Below are 19,698 nucleotides of genomic sequence, written 5' to 3'. Positions count from 1 at the left end.
CACCAGTGCCCATTTTCCGGCAGCCCAACACTGGACACTTTCTTCTCTTTGGGGGAAAGCACTTAGCGAGAGATTGCATGTTGTTTCAAACTGAAAGAGACACCGTACTGCTTTTCCACCCTTCCTGAAATCAATGTGGCCATTTTCCAACATTAATAAAAAGTTCTGTTTCTGCAAAGCTAACCTCAAACTCCATTCTCTGTCCCGAGTTCCAAGCATTTGATGACAAACTTGGCATACTACATTTTACAGATCCAAAGCAAAGCTGAACACAAAAGAAAGCCCAGTGCCCTGTGGTAACACAAGAGCAGGATTATTTTTGGACTGAAACCACTTAACACCAGCACAGCTGTGAAGGTCCTGTTCTGCTTCCAGAAGATCGCCTTGATACTCGAAATAGTATCCAAAAGTCATCGAAACCAAGCTCAGGCGGCATTATTCATACGAAATAAAGTTATGTCACACTTAGTTTTCAAAGATAGTAAATCCACCAACACCAGTAAAATTAAATAAATATTTGAAGTCTGAAGTTAACATCTATGAGAGAGCCAGGAAAAATGAAAATTTCAAATCTGGTTTAGGGGGGGAAAAAAAATGTCTGCTTCATTAGTTTTCTCCCCGACCATTAAAGATTAACTATATACTGACTACAGAAACACTATTTATTCAATGATAAAACCACCACCTGAAATGCAATTGCTAAAGATAAAACTGACTGCGCAATGGAGTGGTAGGCAGGCAAAGTGAGTTTTTTTGTTTTGTTTTGTTTTTATTTTTTGGATACACAGTCAAGTCATCCCTTCACTGCTTAAACATTTGACTGACGCCCTACTGAATTCAGGGTACCTTTCGGAAAGACTTTACGAATCTTAGCTTCTTCTCTAACCTGCACTATCTCACTTTTCTCACCTTCCTCCAGGATCCCATGACACCCATGCACCCTGAACACATGGTATTGATCCTGCTCTCAAGCAACTTTAGACATCTTCACTCCAGGGCTCCTGCAGCAAGTCCCTTAAATAAATGGTGTGCTCCTTTGTAGTCACCTGTGCTGCAGCTATGATCATATATTTTATACTCGGAGGTGTACAAATCTATGCCCCTTGCCAGATGTATGCTCCTCGAGGATAGAGACTCAAATAACTCATGCTATTTGGTCAATACGTGTTTACTAAATAATTGTTGAATAAGTAAAAGTTACCATGAGATGTTCATTGACCACATCTCACATCTGATATGACAATTAAATGTATTCCCAAAAATAACTAACATAATTAAACAGTATGTATAGAAAAATCAGGTTCAGAATAAGAGAGAAAACAATTCTTTTCTATTCTGCCCTGGATTAGTGATTTTCTAGAGATTTTACTCAGTTTTGGACACCATATTGTTTAAAGACCTTTTTTTTCCTTCCAGAAATGTTACTAAGTTCATTCTACAACTCTTGGAAAAATATAAGCCAAAATAATTTAAATTATCTGTTTTCCTAGTATCCAGAAATAATATTTGTTGATTATTTATGTCTATTCTCTCTCTCTCTCTCTCTCTCTCTCTCTATATATATATATATATATATATATATATATATATATATATATTGATTTTACAGAGAGAAGAAGGGAGAGGGAGAAAGAGATAGAAACATCAATGGGAGAGAAAATTGACTGGCCACCTCCTGCATGTCCCACTGGGAATTTGGCCACAACCTGGGCATGTACTCTGACCGGGAATTGAACCAGCAACCTCTTGGTGCATGGGTCGATGCTCAACCACTGAGCTACACTGGCTGGGCTATTTTTGCCTATTTTCTAGTCTCTCTCCCTCTCTCATTTGTTTTTAATAAGCATCAATATTTAAAAGACATGGTGATGGTGTAGACTGTGTCAATGTAATGTGTGCATGATGATGAAGAATCCAGAAATAATTACCAATACAAACAAAGAAGAAAGAATGACATCAAAGGCAAGATGACTATCTTTCAATATGCACAAGATCACCATGCAGAGGAGGACTTAAGCTCAAATGAGAGTAGAATTAGTATTAAAGGGTTTACTAAGTTGCATTTCAGCTTAATAAAAAGTATAACTTTCTATTTGAGATTTGTGAAAACTGAATAAACTTCCTCTTCAGAAAGTGAGTTTCTTTTACCTGGCGGTAAAGAAACTGAAACTAGCTGCCTATTTTTTGAGAAAACCAGGGAAGTGATACAGCCATCCGGTCAACCCTGGAGGTGACCTGGACATGAGCTCTGAGGTTCTACCAAATATGAGAGTTAATGATTTTATGGCACTAGATTTCTAAATGCATTGTCGAGAATGATTTCAAATGAATTCATCTCTTTTACTCTGGGCAAGAAATAATATATTAAAGGCTGATCATTTATTTTACACAGGCTCAACAAATATATATAAATCATATATACATATAATATTTCCTCTGTGTAAAAAGGAGAAAGGTATTTATATGTTCAACAAAGGGTATGTAAAAGAATGTTCATTGCAACACTCTTCATAATAAATAGCCTCCATCTGGGAACTACCCAAATGCTCCTCAACAGTAGAATAAATAAAAATTATATATTCACCCAGTGGAATACTTTACAGGCATGAGAATGAACAAATTACCACTATATGTGTAACAATATGGATGACTCTCACAGAGCTCAGGTTGAGCAAAAGACATAAAAGAGTAAATATAAAAGCAGTCAAAGCTAACAAATCACACTGGAAGTGAAGAACAGTGTTACCCTTGTGGTAGGTTGTGACTCAGAAGGGGCACAAGAAGGCTATGGAAATGCTCTGCTTTTTATCTAAGTGCTGCCCACTCAGATGTGTGTGATTTGTGAGAATATGCTGAACTGGACATACAATGTGTGCATTTTCCTATACATATATTGTACTTCAATACCAAGTTGTAAAAAATGGTCTCTATGTACATTAGTTTTCTATACTCAATACTATTTTTTTAAGCCATTATGGCAAAGTTATTAAAATTATATTTTTAAAAATTATTCACTAAGAGGATCTAAATAATGTAAAAGGTTTTTAATAATATCTGTAGTCTTGATGGTGTAGCTGAATAAACTGAGCATCATCCCATGGACTGAGAGGTCCCAGTTTGAGTCCTGGTCAGGGTACATGACCGGGTTTCAGGCTCAATCCCTAGCAGGGGTCGTGCAGGAGGCAGTCAATTGATGTTTCTCTCTCACATTGATGTTTCTATCTCTCTCTCCCTTCCTTTCTAAAAAAAAAAAATCAATAAAAATATATTTAGAAAATATCATCTATAAACATATGAAAATATATGCGTTTTGAAGACCAACACTAACAGTGAACTCTGGTCACCTTGATGCATTTCATCTAATGTGTGCTGCAATCCATATGCAGTAACAACTAATTATAGATCTCAGTTAGGTTTGTTAACATGCTGCTTTAAATATATGTTGGTTTATTTGTCATGGGAACTCTGGAGAAAATTAAACTGCCTAGAATTTTTTGAGCATTTTCATTATGGATAAAAGTACATAGCCATATTATTGTGCTTCCTAAAAACCCTCCACTTATTCAGTAAAGTAGGTGTATTGATTTATTAGGCCACAGCCAGTCATTCAGATCATCTCTCTGGAAACAAGATCCCAACTGCCAGGTTGTAATTTACAAAACCAACAAAATAGGTCTGAATATTACTCGTGGAAAAGAAAAAATCATCATACCATGTAATTGACAAAAAATATTATTTTTCAAGTACTGGCAGCTTTGTTCTGTGGCAGAGGGCAGAAAATGTTTTCTAAAAATGTCCAGATAGTGAACATTTAGATTTTGCATGCCATATGGTCCCTGTCAGAAGTACTCAGCTCAGCTCTTGTAATGTGGAAGCAGCCACAGACAATACATAAACAAATGAGTGTGGCTGTGTTCCAATAAAACTTTATTTACAAAAGCCTTGAGTGTGCCAGATCTCACCTGTGGACTATAGTTTTCAACTACAGTTCTAGGGGGATAAAAAGGTGTTTTGATTTGTTTTATTTTGTTCTCCTTTTTCCCTTGTGGCTATCAAAGCAGGAGAGTACTCATTGTCGTTAGTGGTTCCCATCTGGGATAACCAGATTTCTGGATGTGCTTAACACCTTTCAGTATTAAAGTTTGATGAAAACAATCCAGTCATCTAGCATGCATGAACTCACAGAAATGTCCTTTAATGCTTTTTACCACAATTCCCCAAAGTTCCTCCTTAAAAAATGTTTCCAGTCTCTGTTTTCCTAGTTAATCACTATTGTCCCCTCCTGGTTGAGCTGAAAGGTCATGTCTTCACAAAGCCTTCCTTGGTGCCCTAGGCTAAGTCAATTCCCTCACATGAGTCCCAGTATTGCTCCTTGATGTCACTTATCACAATAATAAGCATCTTAGAGTAGTTTGTTAATAACCCAGATTCTAAAGCCAGGCTGCCTGGGATTAAACCTCAGCTCTAAATTTATTAGCTTTGCAGCCTTTGGCAACTTGTTGACCTCTCTGTGCATGTCCTAATTTTTAAAATGAAGGAGGGGGGCAACGGGTGTATGAGATAAACCAAAGAACTTACATGCATGTATGCATAACCAATGAATATAGACAATGATGCTTGAGGGGGGCAGATAAGGAGGAGGGTGTCTAGGGGGGCAGGAGAAACATCTGTAACAAAAATACATTAATTAATTAAAAATTAAATTAAATTTAAAAAATAAAATAAATCAAATGAAGGTAACAATAGGAACCTACTACCCAGGGTTGTTGTGAGGATTAAGTAATTAAATACATGTAAAGCACTTATAACAATGTTTGCACATAGTAAAACTTACCTTTTATTAGCAATACTTAATAAAAAATTAAAGTTAATAAATAATTATTCATCCATTCACTTATTCAAAAAAATATTCATGAGGCAACTAGTATATACCATACATTCTCCATTATAACATGGGCTCCATAAATGCAGAATTACCACAAATTTAGTGGCTTATAATAACATCATGTATTAGCTCATAGCTCATAATTCACTGATATCTATGTTCAAAGCATCACAAGACCAGCATCAAGGGGTTGGCTAGACTGGGCTCTTATCTGAATAATGACATTTCATTATGTGTTTTGTGGTAGGCAGAATTTCTCATTTCTTTCTACCTCCCTTCACCCCTACCGAAGATTTATTGCCCTAATCCCCGGAGCCTGGGAATATAGTGAGATGTGACTCCCATGATTGTGTCATGTTATAAAGCAAAGTTGGCCTTAAAATAGGGAGATTATCTGGGCAGTCTCATTGCAATCACATGAGAGCTTTCCTGACTGGTGGTCGATGACTGTTAGATAGAGTCAAAGCATGCGGCAGAGTTTATGTATTATTACTGGCTTGAAGAAGAAGAGAAAGAGTGAAGATTGCCCTAAGGAGCTGAGAGAGGGCCTGGCTATCAACCAGCAAGGAAAAGACCTCAGTCATAGAACCACAAGGAACCGAATTCTGCCAATTATAAAGTCAAGAAGAATGACCTTGCAAATGATTTCGTTCCTAGTCTAGCCAACATAACTTCCCTTATGTTTACCAGGAGCACATGTTGATGAAACATAAGTGTATTGTTGCTGAATCATGAATAAATTAGTTCTGCTTAGTGAGAAAAAAATGTCTAAAAATATAACTTGTAGAAGAAGACTTTATAAAAATTTCTTTTTGATTGGAAATTGGGAACAACTTGTAAAATAGTACTCAGCAGGTAAACAGTGAGAATAAACTCTTTAGTTCATTTATTTATCCAACAACTACTTTAAAAACACAATTCTGGGCATTGTGCTCAAGATTATGATAGTGCCACAACCCAGGGATAGTGGTTAAGAATGTGGAGACTGTAGCTCACTTCATGTCTCCAAACAGGAGCTCTGCTCTCACCAGGTATATTATCTTGGGTAAGTTTCTTGATACACGTCCTCAGTTTTCTAAACTGTAAACAGTGAATACAGTACTATGTACTGATAAGAGTATTATGAGGATTTCATTAGTAATTAAATTAGCTCTCTAATGTTTGTTCATAAAGCCTTAAAACTTTATCTACGTGGGACTTCTCAACCCCAGCACTGTTGACACTGTGGGCCAGATCGCTCGTTGTAGTGGGGGCTGGCCTGTGCTTTGTAGGGTGTTTATAGCACCCCTAGTCTCAATCCACCAGGTGCCAGTAGCACAATCCTTTCCACTCTTCCCCCACGTCTTGTGACAGCCAAATACATCTCGACATTGCCAAATGCCTCTGGGGTGCAAAATCACACCACTGACTTGTTACCACAGCGTAACCTAATATATCCTGATACATGTAACAATAAATCCATGCATTCTTTCTATATAAACCAGGCACAAGAGTAGACGCCTACAGAGAAATAGAAGCAAGGCCTGTTTCTAAGAGTGCTTACAGTATACTGGGATGAAAACACCTACTAGTTGGAGATTTAGGTAACCTGCAAACGGCCTTCCAATTATATTCTCAGCCCTGAATTCTCAAACTGGCCGGTTCTCTATGACAGAGCAGAGAAGACGAAGCATTATGTGAGGCAGTTAGATTAGCAAACCTTGGAGGTTGGGCAGTTCCGTGAACCTCATTATCAAGGTTATCTTTTCTTTTGGCAGCCACAGCCCCGCCAGGTGAATGCAGGAGAGCAGCTGCAACGGGGAAGTCACCAGAGGCTGTCAGGAAGTGGACTTCTCTCTAAAGTTCCACGGGAGGGAAACAGAACCCACTCCGCAGCCAATACTTTTCCAGCTCCAAAGACAAGATTCCAGGCAATCTTTGCTGCCGACTCCACCACCCAGAACTGCTCTCCACTGTAATCAAACACTGCTGTGGATCACAGGGCATGGGAGGCCTGGTAAAGGAACACAAAGACCACTTTATTATTTGGCTGTAGCCTGCGTTTGGTTTTCCAAGAAGTCTGATGTATGGAAATGAAGCAATTGAAACCAGCAGGATTTGCGTCTGATGGCTGTCCTCTTCTCTCCTAACAGGAGTAGGCAGCGTTTTATGGGCCTCATAAAAGACTTTATGAGGCTTTGATGGGAAGTTGGCAGCCCCTGCTGCCTACAGTGACCTGATGAAAAACAGCTCTTCTCTGCACCTACATGAAGGGTTTATGGCTGCAGTTGTTTACTCAAAGCCCAAGAAGAGTGGGGCCAAGGGAGTCAAAGAGATGGGCCTCCAGAATGGAGGTGGAGGGAAGAACTTAGCTCACATGTCAATCAGGAGAGGCATCCGCTGGACCAAGATCCTAGGGAGGCAGAGAAGAGTCGTCCACAGACACACTTAGAGATGCCTTTCCTCCACCTTTACCCAGTGCTCACACTCTTCCTCACACATCACTTCTGACCAAGGGGCTTTGAAGACATGGGACCTGACTTCATATCCCACCCATCGCTCCATGACTTTCTAGCTGTGTGACTTTAGTTAATGCTAGTAACTTCTCTCATCCTCTGTGTCCTGTTCTTGCTTAATCATGATTAAATGAGAATATTTTGACAGAATTCTTAAAACAATGCCTAGCCCATTCATTAAAAGATCTAGGTTTGTGACTCAGTTGTACCATCGGGTCAATTAACATGAATGATTTTAACTTTCCTCACTGACTACATGGAAGGAGTAGAAATAGAATGGAAGAATAAATTAAAATATTGTATGTGAAGATGGTTTGTAAATGTAAAGGTGAAATGCAAACTATAAAGGGATCATGCAAATTCTAAAAATTACATTATTGAATAATAATGTGCAAACACTAATATAGTGTGTACCATGTGTCAGAGTCTCCTCTAAACACTTTACATGTATTAATGCATAGTCCTCACTACATGGCAATGAGCTACTAATTTATAATCTCCATTCCGTAGAAAGGAGGAAACTGAGGCAGAGTTAAAGAGCTGGTGTAAGGCAGAGCAAATATTAAAACTCAGGTAATCTGACTCTTCTCTCCTTAATAGATCCATTTTCTATAATCTCTATAAATATTTTCAAATTTAAATACACATTTTCAAATTGTCAGACATGCAGATTTGTGTTTTTCTTAATGAACCAGAACCAGATGGCTGGTTCTACGTATGCGGTTAAGTGTAGCTGTAGCTAATTCCACAGAGAGAAACGTGTGGCTGGTCAAGATTTATGTATCTTTCCCTTATTCACCCCACAAATATTAACTGAGTACTTATGATGTGGTAGGCACTATGGTGGACTCCAGCAAATTTCTCCAAATATTTATTGAGATTTCTCCATCTACTACTTAACAGATGATTTAGTCACTGCTTTATACAACCTGGCCCACTTCAACCTGCTTCCACCACAGTCACTCTAATTAACTCTAGTCACAGATGTCTCCTTCCATTCACTTACTCCAATGTGGCTGGGTGTGTTTTCATCACACCAACTTCATTCAGAGTCTTTGTTTACCACCTTTTACTTAAAAGTCCCTACTTCCTCAGCTGGTATAATGATGCTTTTCCCCTCTGGAGAGTAGTTTTCATTGACTCATTTTTCTCCTCAAGCCACTCTGCATGAAACAGTCACTGACCCCCCTCCCCCGCACCCCCACCTCATGGCCAAACTCTACGCCCTGGCATGCAGAGTCTTCAAGATCAAATCCATATTACTTTTCTGGTTTTACCTCTTGCTACCTCCTTTGTGCATCAAATCCTCCAACATGCTTCCTCCTTCATTATTTATCTTATCTCTGTATGTTTATCTAGTCTGTTCTTAGAATTAACTATCTTCCCAATTTAGTGTTTGGTTCAAGGCACCCTTCTCACTTAGGCTGAGTCCCAGCTGAAAACAATGTTTCTTATCCATACCCCAGTAGTAAGTAACGTCTCTCTCAAGACACTTACTGTATTTTTCCCTGAACTACAACCCACTCTATGGTTGCCTTTTAGCTGCAAGGAAGCTGTAAGTGCTTTCAGGGAACGGACTAAGCCTATATCATTACATTCATTCTCAAGCCGAGCATAGATTTGTACTCACAGTAGCCATTCAATGTGTTATCTGATGTTTGGTTGGATGGATAAATGGATGGTCACATGTTCACATAACTAATAAGCTAATCTTTCTATTAAGGTATATTTTTTATGACATTTAGAATAAGACTTAATTAAAATATTGGCTTGTAATCTGCTGTAAATATTTTCATTTTGAAAAATATTATTAATGTCTACCAGTACATAAATTACAAGATAAAAGCTTTTTAAAAAAGTGATTGTTGCTAGCGGCGCTGGATTAGAACCCTGGGATTCGGCACCCACTGGCCACACCACTAAAAGTCTCTAGTGCCCCTGTTTCCTGCTCTGAACCTTGAAGTGAAGGTAAACAGAGAGTCTCTATGCATTGCTCTGGAAATGTCTACATCTCTCTTGCATCCTTCTATGGGTAGTTTAGATCCCATATATGATGTTTCTTCAAACAAGGAAGAGTTAAGAAGGAAATTCCATCACAAACCCTTAACAGACTCATTTGCCATGGTGCCTGGGAATGAAGCAGGGTTTTCAGTTACCAGTGGGCTGTTTTAGCAGAAATTCTCAAAAAAGTGTTTATGAAGGAAGAAAATTTTAGCTACCAATAGTCTCTGCCAAATCTACATTTCTAGAATTGTTTTGTGAGACCCTAAATTATACTAAGTAGTGGTTCTAAGGAGATACACACACATATCCACATGTATATACATGTACATATACATGCATGTATCTATATACACATATATCCACCTGTATATGTATTGTGTGTGTACATGTATGCACACATATACACATATTTGTGTGTGTATATATTGTGAAATATGCCAGAAATGAAAGCTTTAAAGGAGCAAAAAGAATGAAAAAAAAGACAAAGAGATGTGGTAGAGGTGAAGCTAACACCATTTAGTTGCATAAAATATTTTTTCCTTTTATGTGCTGAAAAGACAAAGGAAATGGACCCTTTGGAAGATACTTATCACAACTCTGCTGGTGAAGCATTGCTCCATACTAATCAACAAAGAGTACAAAGCCAACAACAGGTGATAGATTAGCAACAAATATATTCTCTGTTGTGTCCGTTATCTTATCAGATTCTTTTAGCCCTTAAATCCTTCCTAAATAAAACAAAATAATATAATAAGAAATAAAGGTAAAGTAACTTTTTTCATTTTTCATATAGGCATTTTCCAGGAAGTATACTAACATGTGACTTACCAAGAGCTACGGACTCACCTGCACTAACACATTTGTCACGTCCGTGTGACAGGGGAATGGGGAACAAGTGGGGGAGGTATTCCACCACTTAGCACAATTCAAGCACAGGAACCTCGTTTTTTTGCAACAACAACAAAAACGAACTGCCACAACTATGATCAAAAACAAGTTACGGTCGTTACAAGTGAGAATGTATTCAACTAATTTTGTCAGAAAAAAAAAAAAAAGGCTTGATTTGTTTGGACTCAAAGGCATGGTTGAAGCGGAGGATCCTGAGATTGCTGATATTTGAATGTCCATCATACGCAAGGCCTTTTGAAAATGTCACCCCTTGATTCCTTTCCCCCTTCTTAACAGCGGGAGCCACAGAAGACTGAGTTCTGAGTAATCAGCCTAAGGTCATCAGTTAATAATTGGTAGATACAATATGAGCTCAGTGTGTCTGTCCCAACCATGGTGCTCTGGGCTTCACAGTGTCACCCCTTAGTTTATCTCTTTTGCTTTACATTTTAATTTCAAAGTTACCTGATGATTTTGTACCTCACAACAAGCAAGACATAACAAGGTTGAGGAATTAAAACTTTCATTTCATAGATAAGAAAACTAAGCCTCAGAGAACTCAAATTATTTGCCCAAACTCATTGGTTAAGTGTAGTACCTAAGACAAAAATATAGGGTGGGGCAAAAGTAGGTTTACAGGTGTGAATACGTGAAACACAGAGTGCATTCAGTTTCATTATTTTTAATCATTGTATGATTGTCCACATGAACAACTATAAACCCTGCATTCAGCTCTTGATTTTAAATCTAGTTCTTCTTGCCTGAGAGCATATTATGCACTTTGCCAAACCCCCATATCAAGACAAAGTATTGCATGTTTCAATTCCTTAACACATGGTCCCATTTTGAAATAACAGATTTGAATTACACACACACACACTACAATATAGAGTTACTTTAATATATATTATATATTGAAATGTATAACTTTCCATCAAAACAAAGATTCCCAAACTGTTACACTTTAGGAAAACTGAATAAAACTTCTCCAGTCAAAGAAAATTGCATAAACTCATGCAAAAAAAAAAAAAAAAAAACTAATAGCTGTCCTCTGTAATAGTAAGAGAGGCATGAGCTTGTCTTTGCTTGATTGGACTAAAACAGCATTTTAATAGAATAACCTTCATTTGACATTTCACTAACTACCATTCCACGGAATCACGTTTCATCATCAAATGAGAGCCAGTCTTAGCCGTGATTGCAGCACCAGTTATTATAAAAAGGTTTCATATTTTATTGTCCCAATCGATAGCCTCCAACTCTTATTGAAGGATTCGTTGTACTGCTTCTGAGTTAAAGGAGTGAGAAGGGGACGAGGAACTTCTAAGAAGCATGATCCTAAGAAACAACATTGCTCTACAATTCCGAAGAGCAGCCACTCGAGTTAGCACAGTTCTTACGTATAACCACCGTGTGAAGATAACTGTTAGTGCTCTTTAAATGAAAGGAAAAAAATCGATGTCAAATGTGTCCAATGACTTTGCCAAGGTTGCCTAACTATAGTGTTGCAACTCAACACTCAAATCTGAGCATGCCCTGTCCAGTGCATCACCTCCTTATACTGGAACTTAATTTGACTTATCTGAAACCTAGAAAATGCTAAGAGAAGTTTCATCAATATCAGGTAAGACCAATGCTCATGATGCACACAACAAGAGGAAATAAAGCGCTATGCCGCTGGAACAGAAGTATGCACAGGGTAGGAAGTATGCGCAGGGTAGGAATGGAAGAATACTTCGTTTTGCCACTGGGCAAAGGACAGGGAGGGATTCACAGAGGAGGTAACACTTTTGTTGGAATTTTTTTAAATGTATGTTCCTTAAAGTGAAAGGGAGGTAAAAAAGAGATGGTGAGTGCACAGAGAACCAGCATAACCGAAGACACTGGAGGAACTACAGGCAGCTCCACATGACTTGGGATTCCCTGTATGTGTGGAGACAGAGAGAGCCTGGTGTGCAGGGTGGCTTACTGGGGAGTCTCCCCTAATAAACCTGGCACTGTGGAAAGACACAATGTGGGTGAGTGACTTCTCTGGGGGATGCTCCCTTGCTCATGACCACTTTACACCTCACAACATTCTTTTCTGTAACTGATTTCATGTTCCCTCAAGAGACAGAAGAAAAACAAAATAGTACATTAAGCACAATATATGCTCTATATTTTTTAAATCTCTGTTATCTAGTGAAGTAGAGATAATTCATGATGTGTTTTCCCTTCCTCTGCCTTAACTTAAGAACTAGGTTTATAGGTAGAAGTGGGGAACTTATATATCAACTTGGCATCAGCTTTGAACCCATGTGTTGAATCCATGAGTTGATGTCAGAGGCATTTCCTGTCTCCCAAAGACATCCCTCAACCTGTGTGGTCTCTGGATATCCTGTGATAATGTCTACAAAAGTGTCTGATTCTTTTAGGTTTCTTTTCACACCTATTTACTCAATAAATATTAATTGGGTAGCTAGTACATTATACTAGGTAGTGTTGTGGGTTCTGTAAATACATAGTAATAATTTTTTTAAAAGTTCGAAATCTCTGGCTGTCCCTGCCCCTGTAACCTCCTCATCCCAATCCCAGACTTCATTTTGGGGGAGAGGTCACTAAACCCACCTAGATCCCTTCTTCAATTGTGTGCAAACTACTTCCTATGCATCAGAATACACTGATGACTTGCTAAATGCACGTTTGGAAGTCCCCAAAGCTGTGCCTTCATGAGTGAAGAATACACTCTACTGAAAGGGATGCGTGGGAAACAGCACATAGACATTCTAGTCCTTGCCCATCAAGTCCCCTTTCCCCATCTGATACCCAACCCAGAAGACAGCTCTCTTTGTCCCTTTTTCTCTCTTCTGTATCTGTATGTCACGTCTTGCTTCAATCTCATGATCTAGTCTTAGCAGCAAAAAGTGCAGCTGTTTGAAGGGGAAATATATCAAGAAGTATTACAAAAATAGTGTTTTTTATTACAAAATGATCCCTCTTTAAGTTCATCAAGGCCAGTCTACCACAGGGCCCATGAGTGAGGGGGGATTCAGGGCAAACCTCACATAGACTTGCAGGTGGCAGTTAATGTCATTGTGGTACCAAGTATCTTTCTGTGGAACCAGAGAGCTAGAGGCATGATTCACCATCACAGAGGATAACAGGAAAACTGTCAAGACACTAGGTTCACTTTTGCATGGTGGTGTTGATGTATTTGTGAAATATTTGATTGAAAATATCCATCTATGTTTCAAAAACTGGGCTGAGGATCATATGTGTAAATCCTCAGCCAAGAAGTGAAATCTGAAGCCATGGAGAAATTATCTCATCAGACCCTTCCTCCCCACCGCCACCAACTCACTTTACAAGTTCAAAATCTGAGGCATGGAGAAGTTTCCTGAGTGACATACACAGTGTCAAATGGCTACTATTTGGCAAAGGACACCTAAAGTTCTCCTCACTCCCAGCCCAACAATGAGGTCTGTGATAAGTTAGGAAGACAATGTTTCAGATGGAAACAGATGAAAAATGAAGTCGTCTACACATGTCAACCACAATGCTAGGCTCTGAGATATCACACACATGAGAGAATTTTAAACTACCCCTGGATGAACTGCTATGTAGGCTATCTGAAATACTGCCACACTTACTTGTCATTGAAGCAAATTCATTAAGACACAGATGAGCCCCCAGGGGCAGAGATCCTTTGCATAGACTAAGTGTGAGGGATAGAAAACCCATTTGAGATGTCCCTCCAGGAGAGCGTAGAAAGGTTGGTTTTCTGCAGACATAAATAAGCCTCTAGAACAACTTTAGAGTCTGTGTTTGTGCACTATGACATAAACAGAAATGACTGCCCATGGAAAAACAGCATAACCTGGGGGGAACATCAGCTTGCCCCTCCACTGGTTCTCAAACAGCTAAGCAGTCAGTTCTTCTGAAAAACATTCTCCCAAGCAAACCCTATGTCATCTCCTTCAGAGTGATTGATCAAAGAACAATTGAGACTCCCTGACAGTTCAGAACATGCACTTCTATAGAGTAGACAAGGGTTCATTTTCTATCAGCCTAACAAAATGACTTCTTTTTTCACTTAGTTATGTCAAGGTGTCTAATAGGAAAGTTGGTTCTGTAATTTAAGAACTTGCAAATTAAGTGTACTATAAATTTCCATCAGTGTCCCGTGCAGGGAGTCGTAGGCACAGCTGCTTCCTCCCTCCTTCCTTCCCACCTGACCATACCCTGCTCATTTTTTATGCCCCAGTCAATATCTCAATACTTCATGTTCTCAATGGAAGAGCCAACTATCCAAGAGGATAACACACAAATAGCTGTGCAAATAAGATGCTGAATGATAGATGATCCTACAGTAAATTATCTCTGGAGTTTTGAAATGTGATGTACCATTCTGTGGAACATCACAATTTCTTTTCTGCAGAATAAAAATATCAAAACAAGGAAACATTATTTCAAATGTACTCTCAAATCCCATTGCTCACATAAACCTACAAGGGAATCTGTTTATCATTTGCTAATTCATTCATTCATTCGTGTAATAACCAGAGCTGGATTCAAATCCCAGCTCTACCATTGGCTACATATTATGTTCCAGATACTCAGTCAGCTAGGTTGTGCAGAGAAATACCTCTAAAAAACTTAAACACTGACATCAAGGAGTTTACAACCCAGTGTGGAACTAAACATGTAATTAGTTATTGCCATATAAGTTACTGGATAATGATGGTGATGGTGATGATGATGGTAATGATGATGATGATGGTGATGATGATAGTGATGGTGATGATGATGATGATGATGTTGATGATGATGGTGATGATGGTGATGATGATGGTGATGATGATGATGATGGTGATGATGGTAATGATGATGGTGATGATGATGATGATGGTGATGATGGTGATGATGGTGATAGCAGATATGCACACAGGGGAGCTCAGAGGAAGGAGCAGGTAGGTCCGAGAAGGCACTCCAGCAGAGCAGGACCTTGAAAAGGCCATGATGGAGGAGCAGGAGACTTCTAGGCAGTTATAGAAAAGACAGGGTGTCATACAGGTAGAAGCCTTGCCCAGGACTTCTTTATGAGAAAATGACAAGGCAAGGACACCTGTCCACAGGTGTGCTGTATTTTACTAGATGCCCCTCACTTGAGTGCTGACCTCCTTAGAGTTCTGCGCTTATTTCCCAAAACCCCTAACGCCATCTTCAACCCCTACAGCCCTGTGCAGGAAACCCTCCCAGTCGGCCCAGCCTTTCCCATCCCTAGCTCAGATTTTCTACTGCTGCCCCTAAAGAAAGAAATAGCAGAGTAATACTAGGACTTCTTAAGAGTTTCTTGGGTGTGAGTTAGAATTGCATTTTTCCCACCTCCTCTCTTTATTAGTTGTGTAATACTGAGCATAAGTTAACTTTTGGGGCCTTGATTTGCTAGTCTGTACAGTGAAGACTGAACTCTTCAGGTCATTGATGAGTCTATACCATATGGCCCTAAATAAAGACTGAAGCCATTTTCTTCAACAAGTCTATCCAAAGATAAATTGTGGGCAAACATGATATTTTACATTTTCATAAATATGTTTAAAATACTCAAACACATACTTGCAATAATTAAATTATATGTTATGTACTCATATGAAATAATGCTTTATGTAAATAACGTTTGAATTTCAAATACTGCTTTTTTTAACTCATGCAATAAAATCTATTTTATCCTAATTGTTTACATACATGTTCAACATCAGGGCCTTTGTCATCACTGAAGACAAGTTTCAAGTCTTTCAATGCCAAGTCCCAGAGCATAGCATCCCATTGACTTAAAACGCAGCACTTCTATGCTATAATATCTTGTAAAATGTTGCCTCTGGAATTCTGTCCCAGGATACAAGTGCCCATTTGCCCTCCCTGAATGTTACTATTAAAAATATCCATGTGTATTCTCATATACACATGTATAGATACACATAGGTTGATCTGTCATGCACAAATACTTTAGGTGTTTTCTCTCTCATGTGTTCGAATGTTCATTAAAACAATGTATATCCCCAGAGTTTTCATCCAGCTGGGTAGAGATAAATCACAATAAAGAACTAAAGAAGGACAAACTTAAATTTAGGAAAAGAAAAAAAAGAGGGAAGAGAAGGAGGAAGGGAGGGAGACCACTGAAATATAGCTGTATCTAAAATTTCATTAATATGAGTATGAAATCATTACAAATATAAAGTTAAACATAACACAGACAATAAATCATAATGCAGTCTATAATTTAACACTAATAATATGGAATTGAAAATCTTGAATGGTTCATGATAAAGAGGAAGTAGGGTGAGGGATTAAAGAGAAATAAAATCATAGAGTATTCATAGTACTCAACAGACAGATTTCCTTTTGTTCTTTTCCATGTTTTCAATCACAAATAGGCATGTACATGTTTAAGAAAGAAGACCTCTCTCTCCCTTTAAAATAAACAGTAATCTCACTGTATTTCATTTTCCTCCCTCTGGAGCAATCACTCCCAATTGTTTGAGCTGAATATTCTCATTTGCCTTCTCCTGAGCTGTGCTTTCTCTAGGGTTACTTGCTTTCACAATTTTAGGTTCCATCTATTGTCTTCTCCATGGAAGATGAAGCCTCCAACACACACACACACACACACACACACACACACGGTTGCTTTCATATACACTCACATATTTTTTTATTACTCCCTACTCTCCAACATCGTTACACATGTTTACGTTTTTGTAACCATGAAGTGCTCTTTACAGGTTATAACACACGGAGCAGTAAAGCTTAGTTATCTTTTCCATAAATTCTTAACATTCTGAAAGGTTTTTCAGAAGGACTAGTTCAAACTGGAACAGACAGTAACCTACCCGGGTGTACAGCACACAGCCTCTGGGAGATGTCACCTGCCCGAGAACCTGGACAGAGGAGTTATAGGAAGGACGACAGCCCCGGGACAGCAGCGGCCCTCAGAGCTCAGCAGGCACACATCATCTCCCTCCACTGGGCATCCCACACGCCCCTCACCCTCAACTACCATCTCGGCACATGGTGGTGCTCACCCAGATGGTGTGACCCAAACCTTCATGGCTGCTGGGAGCGCCTGAGGGTCATGCCCTCCTTAGTTCCGGTTGCTGCACATATCCACCCACAGTTGCAATGGGACGAGGGTGCCCCAGGAAGCACCCAAGGAGATCACCCGAGTTCCTCGTTCACCCCTCCCTGCCACCGCTGTGTCTCGGCAGCCCTGTCTTTTCCCCTGAGGAGGGTCCTCTGCCCCGGTTGGTGTGCCAACAGCTCTTTTTGCCTGCTGTTCTCTGGGCACAAAGAATCTAAAGTGCCCTGGCGGCGGCTGTCAATTGTAATTCAGTGTCCCCCTTGCTTTATCTGTTGGTCTCTTTTGAGACTAGAAACTCTAACCCAGCAGAGGTCAGAGCTGAGGAGAAAGTAAGAACAAAACCCTCCTGTGGGTCATCGCGGGAGATGGCAGATGGGGCACCTCCTGCTTCCGCACATTGGTTCTTGGACCATGTACTACCCTTTTGTGGACACCCTTCTGTTCCCTACCTGGAGCCCTGAGCTGTGTTACACACCTGGAGCAAAGACCCAGCACCCGGAGAGAAGCTGCTCAACAAACTATCGGTGGCTGTATCGTTTGCCTGACCCTTTGCTTGGCACAGAGAGTCCCAGGCCCCATCTTAACTCAACAATTTGTAGCAAGAAAATATTCCGGTGTGGGCACGAGAAGGTAAGGAATCCTGTACGTTACGGCTAAGGTATCTCCTGAGTTGTACGACCAGTTAAAGTGACTTCCCAATAGGACTGAAGCTTCTTCACTAATTACCTTTTAACCACTCACTCCTCACTACAAAATGAATGAAAAAAAAAAAAAAAAACATGCTTATGTGACTGGGAATCTTGCAGAAATAAAATAGTAAAAGGATGCAGATTCTTTAAAAAGCCTCTAAATTAGCCCATCAGGGGCCCTGTTGGGTCAAAGCTCGGCTCCCAGGCCCCTCCTCCGTGCTCTCCCTGTACCTTCCCTGTCTCTCTCTACTAAATGATAAGGTCATGAGGAAGCCTGGAGGACCTCTGGTGCTCAGTGGAGCCTGGGTAGGAGTGGGTTCTACATAATGTGTTCCATCAATGAGTAAAGACACTACCTCCTGATAGGGCAACAGCAGTCTCACCGAAAGCAGGTAAGGAGGGAAGACTAATCACAAGTAAAGTGGCATTGTCTTAACATAAAATGCAAGAACGGGAGCAGGTGGTGATGTCTCCTCTTCGTAGATTCTAGGAAAACGACTAACATTATAGGCGAATAAGGGAAGACCTGCCTCGCTACTGGAAACCGGGCCAGTGCGGCCTGCACAGAGGTTTCTACCAGATGTGCTAAGGAGCAATGGAGCAGCACTTCCACAACCGGAGGTGTATTTCTCACTTGCAGAATGGTCCAAACGTACGCATTCCAGGTCTGCTCTGCAGTTGCCTGTTGTTGAACACAGGCTTATTCTGTCACACTGTTCCGTCGTCCCTGACAGTCCAAGACGTCCTTCCTCCACGCACATGCCACTGAGCAAGCAGGGGGAAGGCAAGGACTAGATATGTCCCTCTCCTTCCAAACGCAGGATGCCACACATACCACACCTATTTCCCTACGGTTTGCCCAAATTCAATCACCCTGGAAGGGAGGCTAGTTAATGACATGTTTAGCTGCTATGTCATCAGATAAAGAGTTACAGGGGAAGAGCTAACAGTCTGTGCTGAAATACAGCTGGGATAAAATCAGATTACCATAAAAGGGATAGAAACTGCTTTTGTGCGAAAGGGATGTATTGTGTTTGGAAAAAAAAAATGGACAAGAACTTGACAAAACCACTCCTACCAAAACTGGAGAGTCTAGTGAAGAAGACAGACAGAACTGTGTAACCCTCAAGGACCCCTGGTAAAGGTGCTGGCCCTTCTGATGACAAAGTCCACAGCAGCGATTGCGGACGTCAAAAAAAGAGAAGTATCTAGCGGTAGTTTCAACAAAGTGGCAACGCAGTTACCTGGGCCAGAGGGACGCCATGGTGTCAGCTCCCTTTTTAATCCCCACCATCCACCTGTTCCCCTTTTCTGGATCTCAGAATATGTCTGAATGAATGTAGAGTAAATGAAACTGTTTCCTTTGTCCCTTCCTGACGGGATCTGTAAGAATCAGACAGGAAACCCCACTGACAGGACTTACTTCAACCTGTATGATCTACACAAAACCAGCAGTGCTCCCTCTTTGTAAAGACAAGCAAAGGAGCCCCCTGGGTGGTTTCGCTCAGCAGTTGAAGCGTTGGCCTGCGGACCAGAGAGACCTGGGTTCAGTTCCCGCTAGGGGCACGTACCAAAAAAAACAAAGATGAGCAAAGGAGAACTACCCAGACATAGAAAAGA

Source organism: Molossus molossus, unplaced genomic scaffold, assembly GCF_014108415.1.
Source record: "Molossus molossus isolate mMolMol1 unplaced genomic scaffold, mMolMol1.p scaffold_m16_p_1, whole genome shotgun sequence".
In the NCBI taxonomy this organism is placed as follows: Eukaryota; Metazoa; Chordata; class Mammalia; order Chiroptera; family Molossidae; genus Molossus; species Molossus molossus.
This window is presented reverse-complemented; position numbering follows the sequence as displayed.